The 24587-nt window shown below is 38.4% G+C and overlaps 1 protein-coding gene across 3 annotated transcripts in view; it reads right to left on the bottom strand.

Annotated features, from left to right (window-relative positions):
* The window catches only part of RASEF (RAS and EF-hand domain containing), a 187373-nt gene that overhangs the window by 86359 nt on the left and 76427 nt on the right, over positions 1-24587 (bottom strand). For 2 of the 3 annotated variants that reach the window (XM_079927575.1, XM_079927576.1), the window contains one exon: positions 4372-4488. The gene's annotated coding sequence lies outside the window, so the exon portion shown is untranslated. Of the gene's footprint in view, positions 1-4371; positions 4489-7790; positions 7913-24587 lie in introns of those variants that run through there. The other variant, XM_079927577.1, reaches the window with a different exon arrangement.

Below are 24587 nucleotides of genomic sequence, written 5' to 3'. Positions count from 1 at the left end.
GCAATCTCTTTTTTCTTCAAAGGATGTGCATGCCATTTAGATTTCCCCATGTGTGTGTGTGACATTTTTTTTCTCAAATTAGATGATAAGTACCTTGAGGGAAGAACTTGTCTTGGACATTGTTTTCTATCCCTCACTATAAATAGCTCATCATAATTATTTTGAATTTATTATATATTTAAAATATATCAATTAAATTAAATAACAGGAACTATACTGTTGCATCTATTCTAGAATATTCAGCTTTGTGATTCCACAAAGAAGACTTAACAACAAAGCAGTCTTTTATATGAAATATTTAAAAGATATATACCAATAACAACAAATAGGTACAAGAACATCACTTAACTTTCCAGGAAAGTAAATTGCTTCCAGTAAACCACAGCTACCACCATGCCCTCCCACTTCACTGCAAACTAAAAATAGTAATAGAAATAATACCCAGAAGCTGGGGAGTCCATTGACTTCTTATAATCATAGGGAGTTGATTGTCTATATATTCAATTATTCTAAACTATTATCATTTACAGATATAAAATCTCAGTTTTCATGAGATGAAATCATTTAAGCGTCATTAAAAAGAAGCTGCAAAACTTCAAACAGTAATTAATAATGTGCATGTGGCCCTGCATACATTCCAAACCAACATCTCCTCTATGTTTCTTATTTCATTACTAGACATTATTAGACGGATAGAAAGACAGAGAAAGAGCTGCCCTAGATGGAAGCCAACAATCTTTTGTCATCTAATCCTAGATATGAGATACTGCTGTATTCTGCTGGTCACACAGAGCAAGGCTAGTACTTTGTTGGAAGGGACTACATAGGGTATGAATAACAGGTGCTGGGGACTATTGGGGGGGCTATCTTGGAAGCTGGCAACCATAGAGAGTAAGTGCGATAGAATATCAGTCACTTAAAGCAAGTATTTTGTTACATCCCTTGATTTTCCTGGGGCCAGGAACCCAATAAGAAAGAAGTAGGCATATCTGACTATCAAGGGGTGGGTATTGCAATAGAAGCCAGATTACAGGGGGAGTAGCAGGAACACTGAAGACAAAAATCAAAAAGTCACTTTGTTATGAACTGAATTATGTCCCCGCAAAATTCATACGTTGAAGCCCTAACTCCCAATGAGATGGTATTTGGAAATGGGGTGTCTGGGTGGTAAATAGTATTAGGTGAGGTCACGAAGGTGAGGCCATCATGATAGGATTAGTGCCCCTATGAAAAGAGACACCAGAGCGCTGGAGTCCTCTCTCTCTCTCTCTCCCCCCTCCTCCCCCCACGCCCCTTTTGAGACTACAGCACAAAGGCTGCGATCTGCAAGTCAGGAAGAGAGCTCTCACCAGAACACAACAATGTCGACACCCTGATCTTAAACTTCCCAGCTTCTAAAACTGCGAGAAATATATTTTATTGTTTTCTGGTACCCAGTCTATGGTATTTTGTTATAGCAGCCTGAGCAGACTCTTCACACCCTAAGTTATAAGGTCAGGGAGGTGAGAAGGATTTGAAATAAAACAAAAAGAGTATATTTCTAGAAACTCCAAGAGGTGGTAAAATGTCCATCAATAGAGGAATGACTCGAACCCATGTCCCCTTCACTGGCAGGCAGATTCTTAACCACTGCACCACCAGGGAAGCCCTATTGAACAGTTTTATGCAGACATAGTTTTATTTGTCCACAAGACTTTTATATGTTTCATGAAACAAAATGTTAGCTTTATCTCTGAGTGGTGGTATTATCTGTGAAACACTACCTCTTGATGGGATTACTGAGATTATCAAATGAAATAACATATGTTCATATTTTACATTCAAAAATTTTATTCCAACACTTTCTACGTATTAGACACAGTGCCAGGTAGTAAGTTAAAGAAAAAAAAAATCCCTGCATTAACTTTACTGAATATCTACTTGTTGAATTAGACATTAATCAAATTATCATATAAATTAACTGCAATGAGTATAAGAGATATCTACAGTGCAGTTTGGGAGCATATAACAAGTGCCTAACAATCTAGCACACAGTAGGTGTGCAGTCTATGTTTGTGTTGGCTTTTCTTCCCCTCTTTCTGACACACAGCCTACTTCTCTTTCTAGGAATTGTATTACTTCTCAAAGGAATCCAGAATAGATTTGTTACAATTTCCTAAAGTAATTACAAAAAAATAAAATAAAATAGAGGAATAATAAAATGAGTTTCAAGTCAAGACATTGGAGCAATCTTGTCTATTGAGTGCTAATGACACCCAGTTCCTAAATCTCAACCATTTAGTCTTGTAGTTAGTGCACAGCTCAGGTGAATGAGTAATAAAGTACCTGCTCCTGGTACCTTATTATTTGTAAAGAATAGGTCAAAGCGCCAAGCTAATGAATATGCAAATATGGCTTACAAATCTGTGTGAAAGCCTGGTTTTAGACTGTTCCAGACCACTCACAGGCCACTAAGCCACTTGAGCCAATATCATCGCAAAGTTGTGGGTAGCCCCATGGGTCACAGGTAGGACCACAGAGGAGAGTATGTGTACACCACAGCACTCTTCATAATACTCCACAATTCCCTTCATAATACTTGCCATCATTTGTAATTACATATGCCTTGGGTTTGCTCCTATGATTATTTGATTATGCCTACTCTCCTTGTTTTAATCTTCTGCATAGCACTTTTCACTAGTTGATGTTTTTTTCTTTTTTCCTTCATCACTGAAGGGAAGGAAGAAGAGGTGAGACAAGAAGTGGGTGGGTTCTATCAAGGAAATTTGTTCCTCTCCCACGAAGTTCCTGAAAAAGGAAAAGACTCCAAGAGTGAGAGGGCTGCCCAGCTAGACTTTAGACTTTGGGGTCAGAAAGACCTAACGGGTGACATTTAAGCTAAATAATCTTTAGAAGACATCCATACAAAGATTGAGAAAGCCAATTCCTGGCAGTGGAACTAGATCGTGGAAAGACCCTACAGTGATGAATGGGCTTAACTTGTTTTAGGAATTTAAGAAGCATCATTAAATGAGAGCCTAGAGGGAAAAGGGAAAATTGGTATTAAGTGAGTTCAAAGAAATGTATCTTATAGGTTCATATAAAGCTGGGAAAGAAATTAATTTGTTTGCTTTGTACTAAATACAATGAGAAGCCCTGCACTATTTCTCATCAAAGGAGTCTTCTTTATATTTTGTAAAAATCACTTTTGCTGCTGTGTAGTGAACAATTTATAGAAGGGTTCAAGTAGAAGTAGGGGTCACCAATCAGAAGATTCTTACATTTGTCAAAGCCAGACGAAACGGGATTTAGACAAAAGCAGATGATCTGGAATATGTTTTGAGTTTCTAGTCTCCTCACTTGGGTGAAGCTGGATAGACCCTCCCTCCTCTTGCAACTGTGTAAGCCTCCAGAGTCCCAGTATGTAGGGCGCGGTCAGCTAACTGCTACGCGGCAGGAAGCTGAAATAAGCTGAGTCATCCTTCCTGTGGCCACTGCGCTTGCGCTAAGTATACTAATGAGGTTTTAAAGTAGCGACCTATCTGATGCTGGCTCACGAATCGCACCATCGGCGAAAGCCAATCACAGAGCGACACATGTTCTTAATCCCTATATAAGCAGACTGCTATAGGATTGCGGGGTCTTCCTTCCATCTTTCTTCAACCAAGCTGTGCTGATGTAGGGCGCGGTCAGCTAACTGCTACGCGGCAGGAAGCTGAAATAAGCTGAGTCATCCTTCCTGTGGCCACTGCGCTTGCGCTAAGTATACTAATGAGGTTTTAAAGTAGCGACCTATCCGATGCTGGCTCACAAATCGCACCATCGGCGAAAGCCAATCACAGAGCGACACATGTTCTTAATCCCTATATAAGCAGACTGCTATAGGATTGCGGGGTCTTCCTTCCATCTTTCTTCAACCAAGCTGTGCTCCAATAAAGTGTGATACGAGAAGAATCTTGCGTGTGGCGGCTCGTTATTCTGCTGGTCGGAAACGGCTCGCCGCACCAGTATAATTTAGCAAAGGGGCAGACCAAAGAGGAAGAAAATAGATTTCCTATAAATGAAGCAGGAATTGCTTAAATGAGCAATTAATTAGAAAAGTAAATAATTATTACCATATTATAATTCCAAGTTTGTGTAGTAGTTCATACCAGACTATATACAATATATCATTGGTGTATATCCCTCTTGGCAAACAACTTTCCCCTCAGTTGATTGGATAAATCTCCATTCATATTTTCATTTAGCATCTCTAGAGATTCCTTTTGGCCTATCATATCATAATCTACATTACAGACTAACAGATGCCCTTAAAATGATAAGCTGAAATGGATAAACTCATGATTCAAGTTCTTAAACTGGATAAAAAAGGATAATCTGCAAAATTCCTACCTTCTTTTGCTTATCCCTGTAGAGCTTAGATCCAGATACTTGAGCTGGTGGCAGCTGCTTGCCAATGCATGGATTCCTGCCTTAGTTATCTTTTGGCATCCACTCACATCAAGATACCTGTAGAGTTTAATTTAAAAGGATTTAGTCGGGGCTTTTCACAAATTGGCACACTCCGTTACCCTTTTCCTAGCTAGCAGGACAAGAGTTGGTGCACTTTTATGTGGAGAAACATTAGCTTCATATTTAACTAACTAGCTGAGAGGAGAGGCCATTTCAATGGAATTTGCTGCTATAAAGAAGACATACATGCTTCAAATCACATTGTGCATTGCCCCAAGTCTCAGTTTCCAAAATAGAGAAAGGGCTCTGTCTTCTGTGCTCCCCACATCTACTTGGTTAAGTACCATGAGCTCTAAGCATTTAAACAAGTTTAGCCTTATCTAGATTTTCACAGAATATTCTGATCATGAGAGTTCTTTTAAAAAGGTGTTGAAGGGACTTCCCTGGCGGTCCAGTGGTTAGGACTTCGCCTTCCAATGCAAGGGGTGCGGGTTTGATACCTGGGTGGGGAGCTAAGATCCCACATGCCTCTTGGCCAAAAAACCAAAACACAGAACAGAAGCAATATTGTAACAAGTTCAATAGAGACTTTAAAAATGGTCCACATCAAACAATCTTTTAAAAAAAAGGTGCTAAAGATAATATAAATGAGATTTCCATGATCAGAGTTCAAATAAAGTTCTAGTGTTTTTGCTGCTTTTGTCTAAGTATTTTTAAATATCAAAATCAAGAAATAGAATAAAGACTTTTCTAAATGAAAAACTATTTGAGAAATCACTGCCAAATTTTTGCAAGAGCAAAAATAGCTTCAGCTTTCAGAATAGAGAAGAGCTTGTACATAAACATCTACACAAACATAATAATAACAGTAACTATATTATTAACTTTTTATTGTTTCTATTATCTATATTTTATATTATTAATCCCCTTTTTCCTTCCATCTCTAACATCACCTTGTGGAGTCAGTGAACAACCCTTCAAGCTTATGAGACAAACATCACCTCCAGGGTCTTCTCCTTTAAGGTCTTATTTCCAGAAGGCACCACCCCTTACCTGCCTTGCTTCTCGAAGGAAGCAAATACCCATCTCTGAAAGCCTCTGCTTGGCTTGCCTGGGAGCCGTGGGTAGGAGCCTGTAACACGGGGTGCACTGCTGGCAGCAGGAATAGCATCGCTTGCCTGTTACTCCTTTTCCCTTCTTCTGAAGGAAAGAGGACATGCTTGGGAAGTGGAAAGTTCACTAGGTGAGCTCAGGGGCTGCAGTCAAAACTGCTGGCTTTGTGTCCTTGTTCTGTGATGCATTCCATGACATTCACCCCCTTCCCTCTTACAATACAAACTTTCATAGAACCAGGATACCCCTAACTATGTATGTTGCACATTAAATATTAAAACAGTTTTCCTACTTAGGAAAAAATAGCATAGGATGTGCAGCCAGGTGACTTGATGGGGAGGCCTACACGCCGTTTACTAATTAGGCAAATTTGGACAAGTTACTGAATTCCTCTGATCCCCAGTTTCCCTTGGGGGGAAAAAAAAACGGGAACAACTTTAACATTTAGAGTTATTATTGTGATTAAACACGTGTCTCTGTGAAAGAGATATATTGCTAATCAGATAGAAGGCAATATTATTCAAGAGGTGGGATATTGATGGATTTCCCAGCTGTTACTCTATCCCTCATGTTTTCAGGAGTGGCGGCGGTTACTATTTTCTGCAGTCTTTGATGTTACTGCTGGTGTCATTTGCCTTTCCAAAGTTCTCTTCCATGAGTGAGAGACTTGTTTGGAGTGGGTGTCACCCGGTTGCTGATACTCATTCTGCACGGTGGGGAGAGCACTTGTGAGTCAGATGACCTGGGATCTAATCCCAGCCCTGCCATTACACAGTTGTGTGAGCTTGGGAAAGTCATAGCATCTCTCTGGTTCTTGATAACATCCTCATTATTTAAACAAGTGTTTGGATTACGGGATCTTTAAGGTTTTCTTCAGCTCAAAAATTCCAAGTCTATAATTTATTTAGACTTTACATGGCAAGTGATTGATACCTTCTGACTTTTAGATGCCTCAACTATAGAATGGGCAGTGACCTTTTTTTTTTTTTAATGGTCACAAAATATTTTGATATTCTTCCCATTGAGAGTTGAGATCTATGTGCCCTCCCCTGTCAAACTGGGCACACTTGTTACTACTTCAAACAATACAGTTGAGAGGAAATGAAACTACATGAATTCTGAAGCTAGTTCATACAGCATGATGCAGTTTCCTTCTTGTTTCCTGGGACACTCATGCTGGAGACCTGAGCTGCCACGTAAGGAGTTTTACTATCCTGAGGCCTCCATGTTGTGAGGAAGCCCAAACCATAAGGAAAGGTCATGTGTAGGTTCTTCAGTTGATACTATCAGCTGAGTCCAGAGTTCAAGTCATCCCTGTCCAGATGCCAGACATGTGAGTCAAGGAACCTCCAGATGATTCTAGACCCAGCCTTTGAGTCTTCCCAGCTAAGGCCCCAGACATGGAGGAACAGAGACAAGCTATCCCTCCTATGCACTGTCCAAATTCACAAACCACAGAATCTGTCTAATGAAATGGTTACTTCACACCACTGAATTCCGGGATGGTTTTCATATGCAGCAACAGCCAATAAAACAGAGACTAATAACACTAGATTGTATAAAGATACAAAGTTTTCCCCATTGTCTTCGCAGCTCTATAATTTGGGATTAAGAGCTCTGTAATTTTGGGGCAAAGTATCATGAAGTGGGAATTAACTAAGCAACTAGTGCTGTGGCTCAGACCCATTAGAACACCACCTTTCATGCTATGTCTTTCTCTGGTGAATGCTCGTGGGCAAGTGGGCTTCTGTCATGGAGTGCATTTCCTCTGAGACCACTCTGCCTTCCCTTACCTCTTCACACTGTCCCAGCTCTTGCTTATTTTTGATGGTGAAAGAAAGAAGTGGTAGAACTATTTATTGATATTTTGGCCTGTTAGGAATTCAGAATGGTCACAGTTCTGTTGTTGAAATCATATCCTAAATTGGTCCTTCCAAAAAATCAATTTAGTCAAACAAATTCTCACACATCCCCAAATCATGCATCCATTCCTTTCTGTTTGATTCTATTCCAGTCAGTGATGATGGGTTTGGTCACCCCACAAAATGATGCTGGCTGTTCTGCCAAAGACACAAAAACGTATCAGGCAGAATCCCGGCTTCTAATTCATTCCTCCATTGATGTGAGTGTATTGGTTATTCCAGTCGTTTAAATAAAGAAAAGTCAAAAGACCAGAGCCACAGGCCTAAAGAGCTATGTAACTACTTTCCTGGGATCTGGTTAGGATCCCACAGAGGAGGAAGTACCTGAGCGTTCGTAGATGGGTGCTGATTTCCACCAAGCTCAGGTCGGCTACCTGAGAGCAGGAGCTGAGGACCAGACTGTCCAGTTTAGGACACTGTGACAATAAGATGGACGATCTGATCCCTCACCTACAGGAAGAAGCAAATAGAATCTGTTTTTAAGCACAGGTCTCTCTGCACAGAGAAGATGGGGCAATGAATCAAGAGTGTTAGAAATTAAAATGTTCATTTTTTTCCAGCTGTGTTATAATCATCATCATATTAGTAGTTTTCATTTGAGGACTGCCTAAGGTGTGTCTGATTCTGAGCTAGGCATTTTATATGCGTTAGCTCTAAACATAGAGCTAGTCTAACATCTATTTTGTAGGACAGAGTCCTACAAAATAGATGTTAATATCCCCATTTTACAAATAAGGAAATTGTGGGTATGGGAAGTAAATGTCTTGTTGAGGCTGTCCCTATGTACAAAGCGAAGGTAACAGTCAAATCTGGAGGTGAGGGTTCCAAATCTCATACCTTTTCCAAAGCATTTTCAGTTGAGAAGTAAACTGGTAAGAGTTAGTCATCTGATGCAAGCACCCAGGTTCTTTATTAATAAAATCTGCAAGTAAGAGAGACCTTGATAAACTAATGATGTAAAATGGAATTAGCTGTAAGATTCTAAAATGAATGAAAAGTTTAGGCCTCATAGGTTGAGCTTTAACTTATTATTAGAATGAAACAACTTATAAAATACTAAGAAATTGATATGCTATAAAGAATCAAAATGTACCAAACTGGAACCTAATAAATGTAGGAAAATCAAATCTAATCTATGGTTAACCCCAAGATTTTATATGAGTTTTCTGCATATTTTAACCACTGCTCATTTAGTTTTTATTTTTGACCAAGTTAATGACTATATAGTACTCTATTAACAGAAAGATTTTATTTATCTCCCTAATATCATCATTATATAAAAAAATCATTAACAAGCACCAAATTTTAATTAGGATGGTGCTAGGCATTGAACACAGACCCAATTATTTCCTCTCATCATTTATAATAGAGCAGGATCTTGGAAGCCCTATTTCTTTATATACATGTGCACGTACACACCCGCAAAGAAGGGAAAATCGAGTCGTCTATAGCCTTCACCCATCCTTATATCTCTATCTCTGTCATTACATTTTCTGTATCTATGTTCCATCATCTATCCATCTATGTATATATTATAATTAGCTGTAATATTTATTCCCTTTACCCATTATAGTCTGATTTAAGTGCACATATATACTTATACTGTCTATATAAGGGAGCACAAAAGCCCATTTTTCAAACCTTGACTCCATCTAGACCACAAAGGCTACATTCTCAGGAGCAAAGAAAACATGCCCTTCTTCCACGGTGACTCTCTTAAGAACTTATCGCAAAGCTTCACATTCAGGGAATATCATAAAGGGTCTTTGACTTTCCAGGACATGAAAAGATGGAAAATCATAGGAGAGACCCTGTCCAGGATACCATGTTATACTAAGTTATTTTTTCACTCAGGTGATCCACACTTTAAGGAAATTGCATGTGAAGAAAATGTCAAACTTTTTCAAAATCTGAATAGACACTTTTCCAAAGAAGATATACTGATGGCCAACCGAGATATGAAAGATGCTCAGTACCATTAATCATCAAGGAAGTGCAAATCAAAACCACAAAGAGATATCACTTCACATCTGTCAGAATCGCTAAATCAAAAAGACAACAAATAACAAGTACTGGTCAGAATGTAGAGAGAAGGGAACCCTCATGCACTGTTGGTGGGAATGTAAATTGGTGCAGCAACTATGGAAAACAGTATAGAGATTACTCAAAAAATTAAAAATAGAACTACCATATGATCCAGCAATCTCACTCCTGAATATTTATCCAAAGAAACTGAAACATTAATTAGAAAAGATATGCACCCTTACGTTCATTGCAGCATTATTTAAAGTAGTAAGATATGGAACAACCTAAGTCCCACCAATAGATGGGATGGATAAAAAAAGATGTATATATATATATATATATATATATATATATATATATATATATATACACAATAGAATATTATCCAGCTATAAAAAAGAATGAAATCTTGCCATTTGTGACAACATGGATGGACCTAGACGGTATTATGCTAAGTGAAATAAGTTAGAGAAAGAGAAATACTATATGATTTCACTTATATGTGGAATCTAAAAAACAAAGCAAGTGAACAATATAACAAAACAGAAACAGAGTTATAGATACAGAGTACAAACAGGAGGTTGCCAGAAGGGAGAGAGTGGGAGGAGGAGAGAAACAGCTGAGGGAAATTAAGAGATACAAACTCCCAGTTGCAAAATAAATGAATCACAGGTATGAAATGCACGGTGTGCGGGATATAGTCAATAATTGTTTTTTAAAAAAGTAAAACTTACAGAGTAGGCAAATTGGGAAGTAGTTATTTATTTAACAGATAATTCCAGGCAAATTTCCTAGATCTAACAACCTCTTACGATGCATTCAAAATGAGAATTGATTCATACAATTTCAGTTGACACATAATTTACTGTGATATAGCCTTCACAGCCTGTTTTTAACCCAATCATTAAGTTAACAAAAATTTACAGAGCACTGGCCACATACCAGGAACTGTGCTTTGCTTCATGATCAACACTTAGAGCCCCAGAGACCTTTTGGGGCTGGGCTCCAAATCTGTGCTCTTGCATGTCTGTTTTAGTGCCAGACTCTACAGAATCCCCATTTGAATATATAAATCAGAGACTGCTTATCCGGTATTGTGCTTGGATTAATAACTAAGGAAACTCAAATACGATAGTAATACAGCATTTATTAAATTAGACTCAAATAATTTAAGCAATAGGCTCTGCCCTTGTATGGCATCCATCATCTTATTTAGGATATCGAGTAATCCAACATGGTACATGTAATGCAAATTTCGGAGTTCTTCATGGATTAGAAGTGAATGCCTAGAAATTGAGTAAGATCAAGCTACTGCTGTTGTGTGAGTTTGCTGTTCTGAGTGTAAAGAGACTAAGAATGAAAGCTTATTTCTTCCCCAAATTTTGAGTTTGTGAAAGACTTCCCCAAACATACCTAAATACATCGTCAAGCAAGCTAAGAGCAGACTGTCAACTTCTAAAGAATTCCTTTCAAAGACATGACATTTTGATTAAAAAGAAGAAATGTAGTATTGTTCTTCGCATTAATTCATTCAGTTTAAGGCAAGAACACTTCAGAACCCAAGATGAACCTAGTAAAAGAGAAAACGGAGAACATAAAAATTGTAATTCAACTGCTATGTCAGAACATCTTTTCACTGGCTCCTAATCAACCAGTATCAAAAAGCATGATAACAATCTGTTCTCAGCAGAAGTACTATCCACTCCAAATTCACAGAATTGCAATCAACATTTAATTTGTGAAAATCAGCCTGTCCCATTGTCACATCACCTTCTGGCTAATCATATCTGAGGGAGAAGACAGACTCCCTTCTCCTTCCACATAGACAGAAGCCAAGTGAATACAGTGGGGGGAAACCAGCAAACCTGGGTCCTGTACCATTCCTCTTTCAACTCCCAGAACCTCAATGACTCTACCTGTAAATTGGGGACAATGCTACTTCTCACACAGGGAAGATGGGAAGCTGATGAAATAATGTGTGTAATAAGTGCCTTATGTGGTTCCTGGAACATGGAAGGGGCTCAAGAAATAATAGCTGTTATCATTATCTCTTATTTGTTTAATAGTTTTATTGAATTATTGTAAATATTAGTTCAGTTAGAAAAGTGGCAAAAGATCCAGTTAATAGGTCAACTTTTAGATCTATTGCCTACCTATTCCATAACCAAATAGCAATGTTTCCTCAGGAAAACAGTTTCAAATATTTCTTCTCTTGAGTAGAAGAAATGGTGCAGTGTCCAAACCCTTTCTATCACACAGGTACTCTGGGAGTCTTTCCCCCCTAAAGTGCACATTTCAGAGCACTACTTCATGATGAGGTGGGAAAGACATGGAAGCATTATTGGTTTTATGTTCTGAAAACTTAGGAACATGGAAACCAATGAACAAGTCAGTCTGAGTCCAAGAAGTCTCACCATTTTGAGGCCAGAAACATTAAGCGCAGTTAACTTTTCATAAGTTCTCTAGGCTCCTGACCAGGCAGGCCTCAGAAACCTTGGGGACTCTCCCAATATTCAGGGCCCGAAGGTGTGGACATTGCAGGACCAGGGAGCCGATACTCCCGGCGGTAAGAGCAAGGCAGCCAAATACTTCTATTTTGTGGAGACTAAGGAAGGAAAAAAAATCAGTGAAGTGTCATACTGTGTTCCCTGATCCACGTACTTCAGCAGATCTCTGAAGTCACCTGAGTGACATTTAAAAGTTTTTATGGTGGAAAGTCTGCATTTTAATACTATACTTGAGGCAGTGAACAAATAGTGCTAATAACATGAAATGAAGTAGTAAATTTAATCAACGGATGAACAAAATTCACACGTACCCTCAGCAAATCCAAGCCATGTTGATTTTCCTTACTCATGGTAGTTATGTTCTGTGAAGCTGCTGCAAACACTGGATTAGCAAATACTCAGTCATTGCTCTTAAGGAAATACAGGGTTAGATTCCTGCGAGCATCTGGTCATAACATTTTTGTCAAGTGATTAATACATAACCTTGTTTTGTGTGTGTTTTTGTTTAAAGACACTTAATATATATTATTGATTCACTAACACTGAACCCATGGCCAACAGGACTATAACTCATGCCCAAACAAAGCTAATTTGACACATATTTTCTTATGAGGCACATCACAGCCCTCTTGCCCTCAGGAATACTAGACAGCACTTTAGTAGTATGTTTGGAGGCCATTTTAAATAGCAAGATCACTAATGAAGAGCACAAAAATGTGAAAAACACGGCACTAAATGGACCATGAAAAGGATACTTCCTTATAGTAGGAGAGCTGAAACAAGAGGGCAGAACCTCACCCTATTGGATCCCAGCTGAGAACATGCACCTTGGGCAACTCAAATTTGTCACCTCTCTGCAAATGTCCATAAATGACCAGGAAAGCACCACAGTATTGATTTTGGGGTTACAAATAAATTTTAGCAAGTTGGCATATTTTCAAATACGGAATCCATGAATAATGAGGATCTACAATATCAACACACTAAAATCAGCAATAGTATATATGGTCAAAGATTACAATAGAAGCAGCACTCCCTTAGTTCATGCTAGTAACACCTAAATTACAGGATAGCCTATAGGTTTATCAAAAAGATTTTCACATTTCTTACAAATTGATAGTACAAAAAATATGGAACCACCTGTCACGCTCAAATTACAGAACATATAAAACCTGTCTGATTGTTTTAAAGCATGAAGACTTGCAGGTATTTGTGTCTCTATTCTAGCAGCTGGTGCTATTGGTGTATTTTTCACACGTACTTGTCTGACTTGAGTTACTACTGTGACCTAGAAAATTTCAGGTCATAGTAAGGGCACAGGCAAGATAGTAAGTAATAACATTGTCTACGTGGTATAAGACTGCAAGCCTATGAGTTGCTTCTGAAGGAATCAGGAAACTCCCACCAGCCCCTCTTTTTGTATGCTTTTCAGTTGAATGATTACCTAAGGTAGCAGCTCTCCAAATGTGGTTCCTGAATCAGCAGTAACTTGTTAGAAATACAAATGCCTGGAGCCCACCCTAGTACTTCTGAAGGTAGGGCCCAGTGATCCGTGCTTTAACAGCCCCCCAGGTGACTCCCATGCCTCTTTAGTTTGAGAATCACTGACCTCAGGAATCTCCCTAATCATGCCCAGGTTGCTTTATTAGTTGACACAGGCACCTGGGTCCTGAGTCCATGATTACATCTTGGAAAACTGAATTCACTACTGAATAATGAAGCTTTAATCATATATTTCCCAGAACCAGTACAAAATAATAAAATACCTCTTTTAACTGACAGCATACTTTTAGGACATTATTTCAAAATCGATTCATATTAAAATGAATGAGTTATTGCTAAGTATTTTAACACATGAACTATTAATTTATTAGGTTGAGTTAAGGAGGTTTTGTTTTTTTAGGCAATAGGAGAGTGAGTCTTCAGGTGTAGGGTGTGTGTATGTTGTGTGTTTGTGAGTGTTTGTGACTACATTTGTGTGTATGTAAGTAAAAATCATAAAGAAAAACCTAGCATATTATAGTTTAAGTATTATACTGAAATATGACATAAGAACATTTTTTCATATGGAAGTAACTAATTTCTTGATTATTTAAATACATATTTGTTATATTGATTGTGCTACAGCCCAGTAACTGATAGTCCACCAGAACTTGTTATTGTGAAATAGGGTCTATATTGAATAGAAGTCAAATTTTACCAAAAGTTACCAACATAGTAAAAATGTGTACCTTAGTGTCAAAAGGCCTTTACCTTTTTGCAGCCTATGTATGTCCTTAGGACCAGTCCTTTACCTCTCTGAAGCTCAGTTTCCTCATCCTTAAAATGAGGATGTTGGATTTATAAGGATCTTTGGTGTCTGATCTAAAATTCTACTCAAGATGGAAACTGAGCTGGAAATGCCAGAGTTAGCTTGAGAACTAGAGTCTCATAGAAGAGGAAACACTTGAGGTAGAGTCAGGTACTGAAAACCTCAGATATAACCATTCACTGTTGACTATTGCAAGACTGGATGGGATATGCAGGAATGGTGGCCTAAGGGAAGAACTATTGGGGAGGTATCAACAACAGGGTGTGAGGGAACACTGCCTTCCTATAGTCCTAGGGGAATGTATTCATACCTGAGATGATATTCATACCTAAGAAAAAATATAATTCCCCCTGGAATTCAGCCCACCTTGGGAAGCCAGCAAGATAACTGCATAATTGCCTATTGCCATTCAATTATGATGCCTTTCACGTGCTGTTGACCTCACTGCCATCCCCTTCTGCTATTCTTTTAGAGTTTGATCTCCAACCCAATTACCCGACCTAGGGCTGTCACCTGTTCCAACTAAGCTTGTCACATCTTCCAGCAGTAAGCCTTGATATTAAGTCCCAGAGTGTTTACTCAGCCTTTACCATCTTGTTTTAAAATGTAGGTTTTATTATTATCCAGATATGGCAAGATCAACAGATCAGGAGATGATTGCCACTGAAAACAGTTTGTTACATTCACAGCTCCCAAGAGGAGGGGTCATGCCACACCACACTGGCACCAGGGTCACGAAGGCAAAGGAGTGTGGGGAAAATGTGGGCAAGAGCATTTACTGTGGTTTCCACTGGAAGGAATGGGTGAGACAGAGTAAGCAGGTTTAGGATGGGCTGGATTGAATAATTTTGGTGGGCTCTAGGGCACAGGGGCTGTCCCTAGTTGGGTACCTGGCCCTGGGGTGGTTAGGATTTGCAGATAGTGGCCTGGAGTGTAAGAGCTAGGTAAAGGAGATGGTTGGGGAATATGGGCATTGGATTGGTTGGTTTGCATATGCAAGTCACACTTGCAAGTGAGTCCTTTACTGTCTCTAGGAATTGGAGCCCTCGGAAGGGCAGTCTCTCCAGGGTCAGCAAAGCCCCAGATGTCAAAACATCAGAATAAAAAGACGTGCTCGATACACATCTCTAATGGCCACTTCCCTCTGGCTATGCTCACTCTTCAGTTGGTCCACAGGTATCATAAGACCAAAAGAAGGGAGCCTCTGCCCAGAGCAGTTGAAGTCAAATATCCAAGGAATAGACTTTTACTTGGTATGGTCATATCTGCTACAGAGTGTAAAACTGACTTATATATTTATGAGACCCAGGACTGAAACCTATTGTCACTATTTAGTAGCCCCTGATAATGTCACTTAACCATTTAAAACCTCTTTTTAAAAATCTTCTAAATAGTGGTGATAACACCTATCAAATTTCTGTGATAACCTAATGATATAAGGCAGTCTAGAAGTATAAAGCACTATGTAAGTTTTAGCATTTACAGTTATTCTAACAGCATAAAAATAGATTGACAGAGGTGAATACTAAAGTGTTTATGGGTGAAATGATATATGAGGGATTTGCTTTAAATTATTCCAGTAAACAGACAAAAAGGGGGAGAAGATAGATGACATAAGATTGAAAAAATATTGGTAATTATTGAAGCTGGGTGACATACATGGAAATTCATTATACAGTTCTTCTTTTGTGTATTCTTTTGTGCATAAATATTTTCAAAATAAAAATATTTAAATGTAAGTTGGGAGACATAAAGAAAAGGAGTATTAGATATTAGTAATCATTGGAGGATTGCTATTATGTTAAAACCTAAAATCGACTGTACAACATTTATTTTTGCTATTTTTGCTTATGAATCAAAAGCCCACCCTCTTTCCATAGACTCTTGGAATGCTAAGGTTACTTGATCTTTTTTTTAATGGTTCCAAATATCTCCAGGCTAAAATTGACTTAGGTCAATCTAATTCTTGTTATAAGCCATTTGTTTTAAGCAATGGAAGTCCTAATGGTAAAACTATAATCAATATGTTTTGACTGTTTTATGATGAGAGGTCCTATCCAATTAGAGAGTTTCCCTAGTCAAAGGCCCTTTACTCTCAAGAGAGCTTCACTGAATAGTGATGGAGGGTGCTTAATTAGTGAGGTTAAAAGATCATTCAGAAACAAGGGCAAGATGACATTTCTCTACCGAATTGATGAAACAATCCTTCAAACACATCACTTAGAAATCTTGGTGTGAAAATTCCTATAAAACTTATCAACAGAAGGAAAAGGAAATATATTGATTTTAATGGTTATCAATGGATTTTTCTTTAGGAACATTCTAAGTTATTAAATTTATGTAAGTATTTCCTTAAAGTTTCCATAAAGTGACCAACTTTTTGCTTGAGAAAACTCTTTCCCCAAATTCATCATTCTTGTTTAAAGAAATAAAAATCCTTTAAAAAACAAACTGTGAACTATAACTCCATAACTATAAAACAATCAACAGAGGAAATTTAAAAAGAAGCAATTCTGAGTCTTTTTTTCATACCGTCTGTAAAGCCTCTGAAAGAGACTGCAAGAAATATTGAGTTAGTCTGTGCGATAAAAGGAGATGAACAATATTAAAGATCCTTTAATCAAAATGCTGTTTAAAGACACTTTACTTAATATACAGCAACAGAGCACTTGATAATCAATGCGTCTGCTAAAGGAAAGGAGAGAGGACGCATCTACACAAATATACTTGGTGGTATCATTCCATTAAAACTACAAAGAATTATTTCCTTTTTCTTCCCATGAAAAGAACATCTCAATGACAAATTCTGAAAATTTTTTGCTTCATCTGACCAAAGAATTCTGCATTTCTCAAATGATTAATCTCTTGGTATATGGCATCAACTTTCAAACCCCTTATTTAATTTTGTGTACTTCAATATACTTACAATGATATTAAAACGTTATTAGCGCTCTAAAAACATTTATCTGCCCAAACTAGTATCAGGATATCCAGAAAGTGTAAAATAAAACACATCACATTCTTTAAGACTTGCCCACTACCAGGGTTAGTTTGCCTTGGACAAAAGACCTCTTTATATCCTTCCTATACTTTCAAACTTCACTTGAGGGCCAAGTGTAAACTATTGTTCAGCTAAGAGGAAGAAATGAAAGCCTCACACTTATTGAATGCCTATCTTGTTCCAAGTAAATGGATATTATAACTTTCATTGTTAACAGGGAGGAGAATGGGGTTCAGGAGCTGTTACGTAGCTCACTCAAGCTTGAGCATCTGCAAGACGCTAAGTTTCAACACTTCATGCTGTTTCTACCTCCTTTGCTACTTCCAAGGCCAAACCAGCCAACTGTTCACAATATCTGCCACTTCCACCTAATCTCGAAAAGTCAACAAAGCTAAATGGGAGAATATAGACTCCTGCACTGAGGAACACTATGTTAAAAGTGGAAAAATAAAGAATGGAGGGAAGCCATCATCAAGTCTAGAGAATGAAGCATGAAAAATGAAGCATGAAGAACGACCTGCTAAAATTAGTTTCAACTTCACCCATTCAGGATCACTGAAAACTGACAAAGGGTACACCTTGCCTCTCACTCCCCAAGCGTATTTTTCACATCTTAAACCCCCTCAATGTGTTTTTTGTTTCCACTTGATAAACCAATTGATCTTACAAAAATTATTAACCCACAATAAAATTGTCTTAGAGTTGGCACAAGACTTCGCCTTCCAATGCAGCGGGTGCGGGTTTGATCCCTGGTCGGGGAGCTAAGATCCCACATGCCCCACAGCCAAAAAAACCAAAACATAAAACAGAAGCAATACTGTAACAAATTCAATACTTTAAAAATGGTCCACATCAAAAAAACTAAAAAAAAAATTCTCCTAGTTTTAATTGTGAAGAAACCATAAGAGAAAACTTTGTTTTTATAAAAGTAAAATGCATGGCATTATATAGGATTATGTGCTTGACTGAAAGTACCTTAAAATTGTTCTGAAGTCTGTAAACACTATGGAAGTGTATGGCTGCATTATTATATCAATAGATCCCAGCCAACTTATGACAAGTAAGTCAGATGTAGGATATAAAAGCTGAAACCAATCATAACCAGGAATTTTGATTATAAGGCTGAATAACAGTAAGGGTTTTACAGCATCCCATGCTGGCTGCAGGATTGCAGCCTAGAAGAACACCACTGAAGGCCAAGTGACTGCAGAAACTGCAGCTTCTTAGACCAACATCATCTAAGAGAAGTCATCTGGACATGACTTCTTTTAGAAGTCCATTGCCTATTGCCCCCTCTTTTCAAAGAGATTAACTGAAAACCCACCTTGCATTTTCACCAGGAATACCCAGAGAATGCATCTCTGGCCATCCATTCTCTCCTCCACCCTCATCCCTTCTGCTTGGTACTTCTGGGCCCTGGACTCAGCCCATCCCTGCCCTACCCCATCTAAACCCTTGAGCTGAGCTCTATGGAAATACTGCTCCAAACACTAAATCCTCTATGAATGTATATGTTCTTTGCTTAATCCCTCTGCCTTGCCTTAAGGGAGACGCCCCGCTGCAAATATTTTCCCACACCCCTCATAAGTGAAGACCATTCATTTTCTCACTGTCATGTAGCTCAAAATCAGGACAGAGATTTTTTTGTCCTCTGTGCTCCCCATCATCACTTGCCAACAATTATCACCTCCCCTCACATCATGCATGACAGCCTCTCCCCTTCCTCTTAGCTGTCATTTACCACCCTTGCTGTTACACATCAACTTCCCTTGTCCCTCATTCACCACCATTCATGAAAGACTTACTACACAATCACAGTCTTCTTCTTCACCCTAAGTCCTGCCAATATCCTGGGTGACTTCAGTAGCCCAGTCAGTGACCCCTCTAACACCTTGACCTTGGGTTCTTGACCTTATAACAACTTATGATCTTCTCCTCTGCACCCCATTAGCCACCTACTCCAATAGGACGGCCTTGGACCCTGTCATACCCTGAAATTACTAACTAGGGCATCCCTCATTTAGACCCCAACTTTTTTTCCTCCTATCTTGTAACTACTTTTCTAATTACTCCCACCATGACCATTCTTCCGTCTCATCAGGGCCTCCAAATATCTGTCTTGCTTTCACTCCTACCACCAGTCTTCTAATTTCTTCATTTTATTCATGTTTTTTACTCAAGGGCAAGATGTCCCATATTTATTTACATATGAAATGTGTTTAGTACAGTTATGATGGATGTAGTGCATAACTCCTGACAACAGCAAGACCTTTTGGGGAATCAGTGTTGACTGCAGTATATCATGCAAGTATCTATATATACACAAAAGACTCACTTTATTCTCTTACTGCTTAAATCCCATGATCTACCATTTCATTGATAATCTAGCCAGTGTCCCAAAATCCTATCTCACTTGTCTTTCATACTCAGAATCCGCATAAATTGTTACCCACATTCTCTGGCCTTGCACTGGAACAAGGCACACGATATACTGACACTTTAAACAAATGATCAGCAACCTGCTAACATTTGTCTGGCCAACACACTACACTCTCTGGAATGGCTTTCAAACCCATGTCATTCTTCTCTAGACATGTCCTTATAGCTCCAGCTTCCCTTTTCTTCATAGCCAGTGATCTTACCTCCTACCTCATGCTCAACACTCCACTACCACATCCTTTCATGTATTTTTTCATCTTTCTCCATTCCTCCTTCATTGGTTTAGCATTTCTCTTCCTTTCAAAAGCCAGTTACACTTTGTCCCAGCTTATCCTTCCCCCCGCCATGTCCTCAAGTCCATTCTCTAGTAGGTCTGCGTCTTTATTCCTGTCCTGCCCCTAGGTTCTTCATGACCATTTTTTTTTTAAGATTCCATATATATGTGTTAGCATACGGTATTTGTTTTTTTTTTTCTGACTTACTTCACTCTGTATGACAGACTCTAGATCCATCCACCTCACTACAGATAACTCAATTTCGTTTCTTTTTATGGCTGAGTAAGAGTGGGGTGGACATATATACACTACCAAATGTAAAACCGATAGCTAGTGGGAAGCAGCCGCATAGCACAGGGAGATCAACTAGGTGCTTTGTGACCACCTAGAGGGGTGGGATAGGGAGGGTGGGAGGGAGGGAGACGCAAGAGGGAAGAGGGATATATGTATATGTATAGCTGATTCACTTTGTTATAATGCAGAAACTAACACACCACTCTAAAGCAATTATACTCCAATAAATATGTTAAAAAAAAGAGCCAATTATACATCTTTGGATCTCATCAACTCCAGCCTTTTCCAGAACCATATGCTGTCACCTATACATTTTCCATCTTATATATCCAATTATTCTGTCTTAACTGGATCCTTCTCACCAGAATTTGAACATGTTCAAGTCTCATCGATGTGGAACTTCCCTGGTGGTGCAATGGTTAAGAATCCGCCTGCCAATGCAGGGGACATGGGTTCAACCCCTGGTCTGGGAAGATCGCACATGCTGCGGAGCAACTAAGTCCGTGCGCCACAACTACTGAGCCTGCACTCTAGAGCCGTGAGCCACAACTACCAAGCCTGTGTGCCACAACTACTGAAGCCTGTGCACCTAGAGCCCATGCTCTGCAACAAGAGAAGCCACTGCAATGAGAAGCCCGTGCACTGCCATGAAGAGTAGCCCCCACTCGCCGCAACTAGAGAAAGCTCGTGCACAGCAACGAAGACCCAACGCAGCCAAAAATAAATAAATAAATTTATATATAAAAAAAAGTCTCATTGATGAAAAAACCAAAAGCCTCCTTTGACCTACCCAGTGTTCACTTCATCTATGTTCCTATCCAGTGATCACTTTATCTTTCCTGCCCTTCTAGACAAAAATTTCTATTTTCTATCTCCATTTTCTTATTTTCCATTCATTTATCATTTTATGCCGATGTGGTTTTTCACTCTGTCACTCCCCCAAAACAATTCTCATGAAGGTCACTAATGATTGTTAGGAGCTAAATCCAACAAACATGCTAAAATCCCCATTTTATGTATACTTTAAGCAGCATTGGACACTGTTAACCACTGCCTGTTTCTTAAAAGTTTTTTTTAAATTTCTTAAAAAAACACACATTCTTCTGGTTTTCCTCATATCACTTTGGCTATTCCTTCTCATTCTTTTTTGCAGACTCAGCTTCCTCTGTCTCATCATTGACTACTGGGACTTGTCAAGGTTAAAGGCAAGAGCCTCTTCTCCCCTCATATGATAATCTCTCTCTGGATGTCAACCATGGCCATAGCTTCTCCAGCTTCCATCTCCAGGCAGATCCTGCTCTGAGCTCCAGAGTCCTATATCCTTATACATACTCTACAGCTCCACTTATATATCCCAAAGCACTTCAAACTCGGTATAGCCAAGAACACACTCAAATGTTTCCTCCCCGAATAACATTCACTTCCAAGTTTTCTCTATTTGTTCATAGAAGCATTATTTGCAATAAGCCAAAATTGGACAACCCAAATGTCCATCAATAATAGACCTGATAAATACAAAAACTGTGATGTATTAGTGCAATGGGATACTATATATTAATTAAAATGAATGCACCATAACCGTATGCTTTAACATTAGTGCATCTCACAAACAATATTAAACAAAAGGATCAAATCACAAAATAATATGTACAGAATGATTCCAGTTACAAAAATTTTTAAAGAGGCAAAATGAAGCTGTTTTTAAGGCTGCATGCATATATGGTAACACTATAAGTAAAAACAGGACAATCATTCTCATCAATGCCAGGCAATTGATGGTCTCTATTACCGAGGCAGGGTGATGTGCACAGAGGATTTATATGCAATGGATGATATTCTATTTCTTAAGATAGTTGGTAGATAGATGAGTGATTTCCGATTAGTCTTTTTACTTTACAATTATCTTTTAAATTGTCTGTATGTTACAAATATCATTCAATATACAGGGAATTTTTCAAATACAATTTTTTAAAAGACAGAACTAAGAAGGACTTTATGCTGGATATATTATTTATGTAAACATCTGAAAACAGGGCTTTGGAATTATAGAGAGGGGGAGGAAGGCTATCATAGGCAAAAGTGCTGTACAACCTGCTACTACTAGCAGGGGCTTGTTATAAAATGTGGGATGAGTAATCATAATTATTGTGTAAATGAGGTTTCTAAATAAGTAATATGTGTGTGTGTTTGGGCTCAGTGAAGAGGTAACCCATGCATGAACATGAGCTGTTGTGAACAATAGCTCCTGGAGATGATTGTGGGCAACCTGAAGCAAGAGATGAAAATCAACAAAATCACATGTTTTTGTAAAAAGATCTGCCTATTGCAGGAGGGTCATGTTGCAATGAAGTAATATCTACTTAACAAAACAGTGGGTCCATTTGAAGATCATAAGCCCTAAGAATGTGTTAACAATCTAAAAGCAAATGTTATGCCAATATTTACTACATAAAAGTAGAGGTGGTTACAATGGAATACTACTCAGCCATAAAAAAGAATGAGATAATGCCATTTGCAGCAACTTGGATGGACCTAGAAATTATCATATTAACTGAAGTAAGTCAGAAAGAGAAAGACAAATACCATATGATATTACTTACTTGTGGAATCTAAAATATGACACAAATGAACTGATTCATGAAACATAAACAGACTCACAGACGTAGAAAACAAACTTATGGTTACCAAAGGGAATAGGGGTTGGGGGAAGGATAAATTAGGAGTTTGGGATTAGCAGATGCAAGCTACTATATACAAGATAGATAAACAACCTACTGTATAACACAGGGAACTATCTTCAATATCCTGTAATAAACCATAATGGAAAAGAATATGAAAAAGAATACACACATATTTGTATAACTGAATCACTTTGCTGTACAGCAGAAACTAACACAACACTGTAAATCAACTATACTTCAATGAAAAAAAAGTAGATCATATGGTAATTCTATTTTTAGTTTTTTGAGGAACCTGGAGAGGGGTGGGATGAATTGGGAGATTGGGATTGACCTGTGTACACTAATATGTATAAAACAGATAACTAATGAGAACGTGCTGTATAACATAGGGAACTCCACTTCACTGTACAGTACAAACTAACACAACACTGTAAAACAATTATACCCCAATTAAAAAAAAAAAAAGTAGAGGTGGTTAGGTAACATCATGAGAACTAACTAGTTAACTATTATGATACAGAGAGTGCAGGCCTTTCTTGAGAAAAAAATCCACAATAAACCCAAGAGAGGAAGACGAAGAGTGTTCAGACCTTGAAAGTTTAGACATGAGGATGGTGGAAAATATATGTTGCTCCAGCAGGAACCAAAATTCTTAAGTTTCCATGGCTGCAAAAGACTCAGGCCCAGAAGCAATCCAGAGCTGGATACTAGTCTGGATAGATATCCAGAGCTACCATCATTTATCTAATTTGGTATCTTCTGTTCCTCATGTACTATTTCAGTTTCTCAGCAACTCCTATCCATTTTCATTCATAACTATCTCATTTCTCTCTGAGTTTGCACTGTCACCGCCCTTGAATACCATCGTCTCTGGTCTAAACCACATCAGTAATGATTACTAGATGACAATCCTGCTACTCAAAGCATGTTTTACAAGCGAGCAACGTCAGGGCTCTGCAGGACGATTCTCAGGCCACATCCCAGACCAACTGGATCATAATCTGCATTTTAGCAAAACCCCCAGGGGATTTGTATGCACATAAAAGTCTGAGAAGCACTGGATTAAAGGACATTAGAAACTTCCTCATGATTCTATGGGCCAATGATAGTATAAAACCAATTGGTTTTAAATTTATACTACTGATCTGAGGGTAAAGAGAAACAAGAACCCTCACTCATTAAACTCATCCAAGGTTTAGACCTTTACTTTCTCCAGTGAGAAAGAGTACTCAGAGCTCATGCTTCAATGTGTTGATGTTATTTGGAAGTAGGAGTTCCTGAATTGCAATTTCTGTGTTTGTGGTTTCACTTCAAGTGGTGGGAAGGTGGAAACAGGAATTCTGCATCTTCTTGTGGCCACTAGTCTGGCACTACAAACACCAGAAGGACGAAGAAATTCTTGCTAGTTAATAAAGAAGGGTCTTTAGGAACAACAATATTATAAATCAACCAGGATATCTATATTAAAAGTCTGTGTGCTCAAAACCACAGATGAATCTCAAAACATTATATCGAGTGAAAGAAGCCAAGCACACACAAAAAACTGCACACTGCTCCACAGTCTCATTTAAATGAAGTTCAAGAAAAG

This window comes from Stenella coeruleoalba (assembly GCF_951394435.1).
Source record: "Stenella coeruleoalba genome assembly, chromosome: 7".
Lineage (NCBI taxonomy): Eukaryota > Metazoa > Chordata > Mammalia > Artiodactyla > Delphinidae > Stenella > Stenella coeruleoalba.
This window is presented reverse-complemented; position numbering and strand designations above follow the sequence as displayed.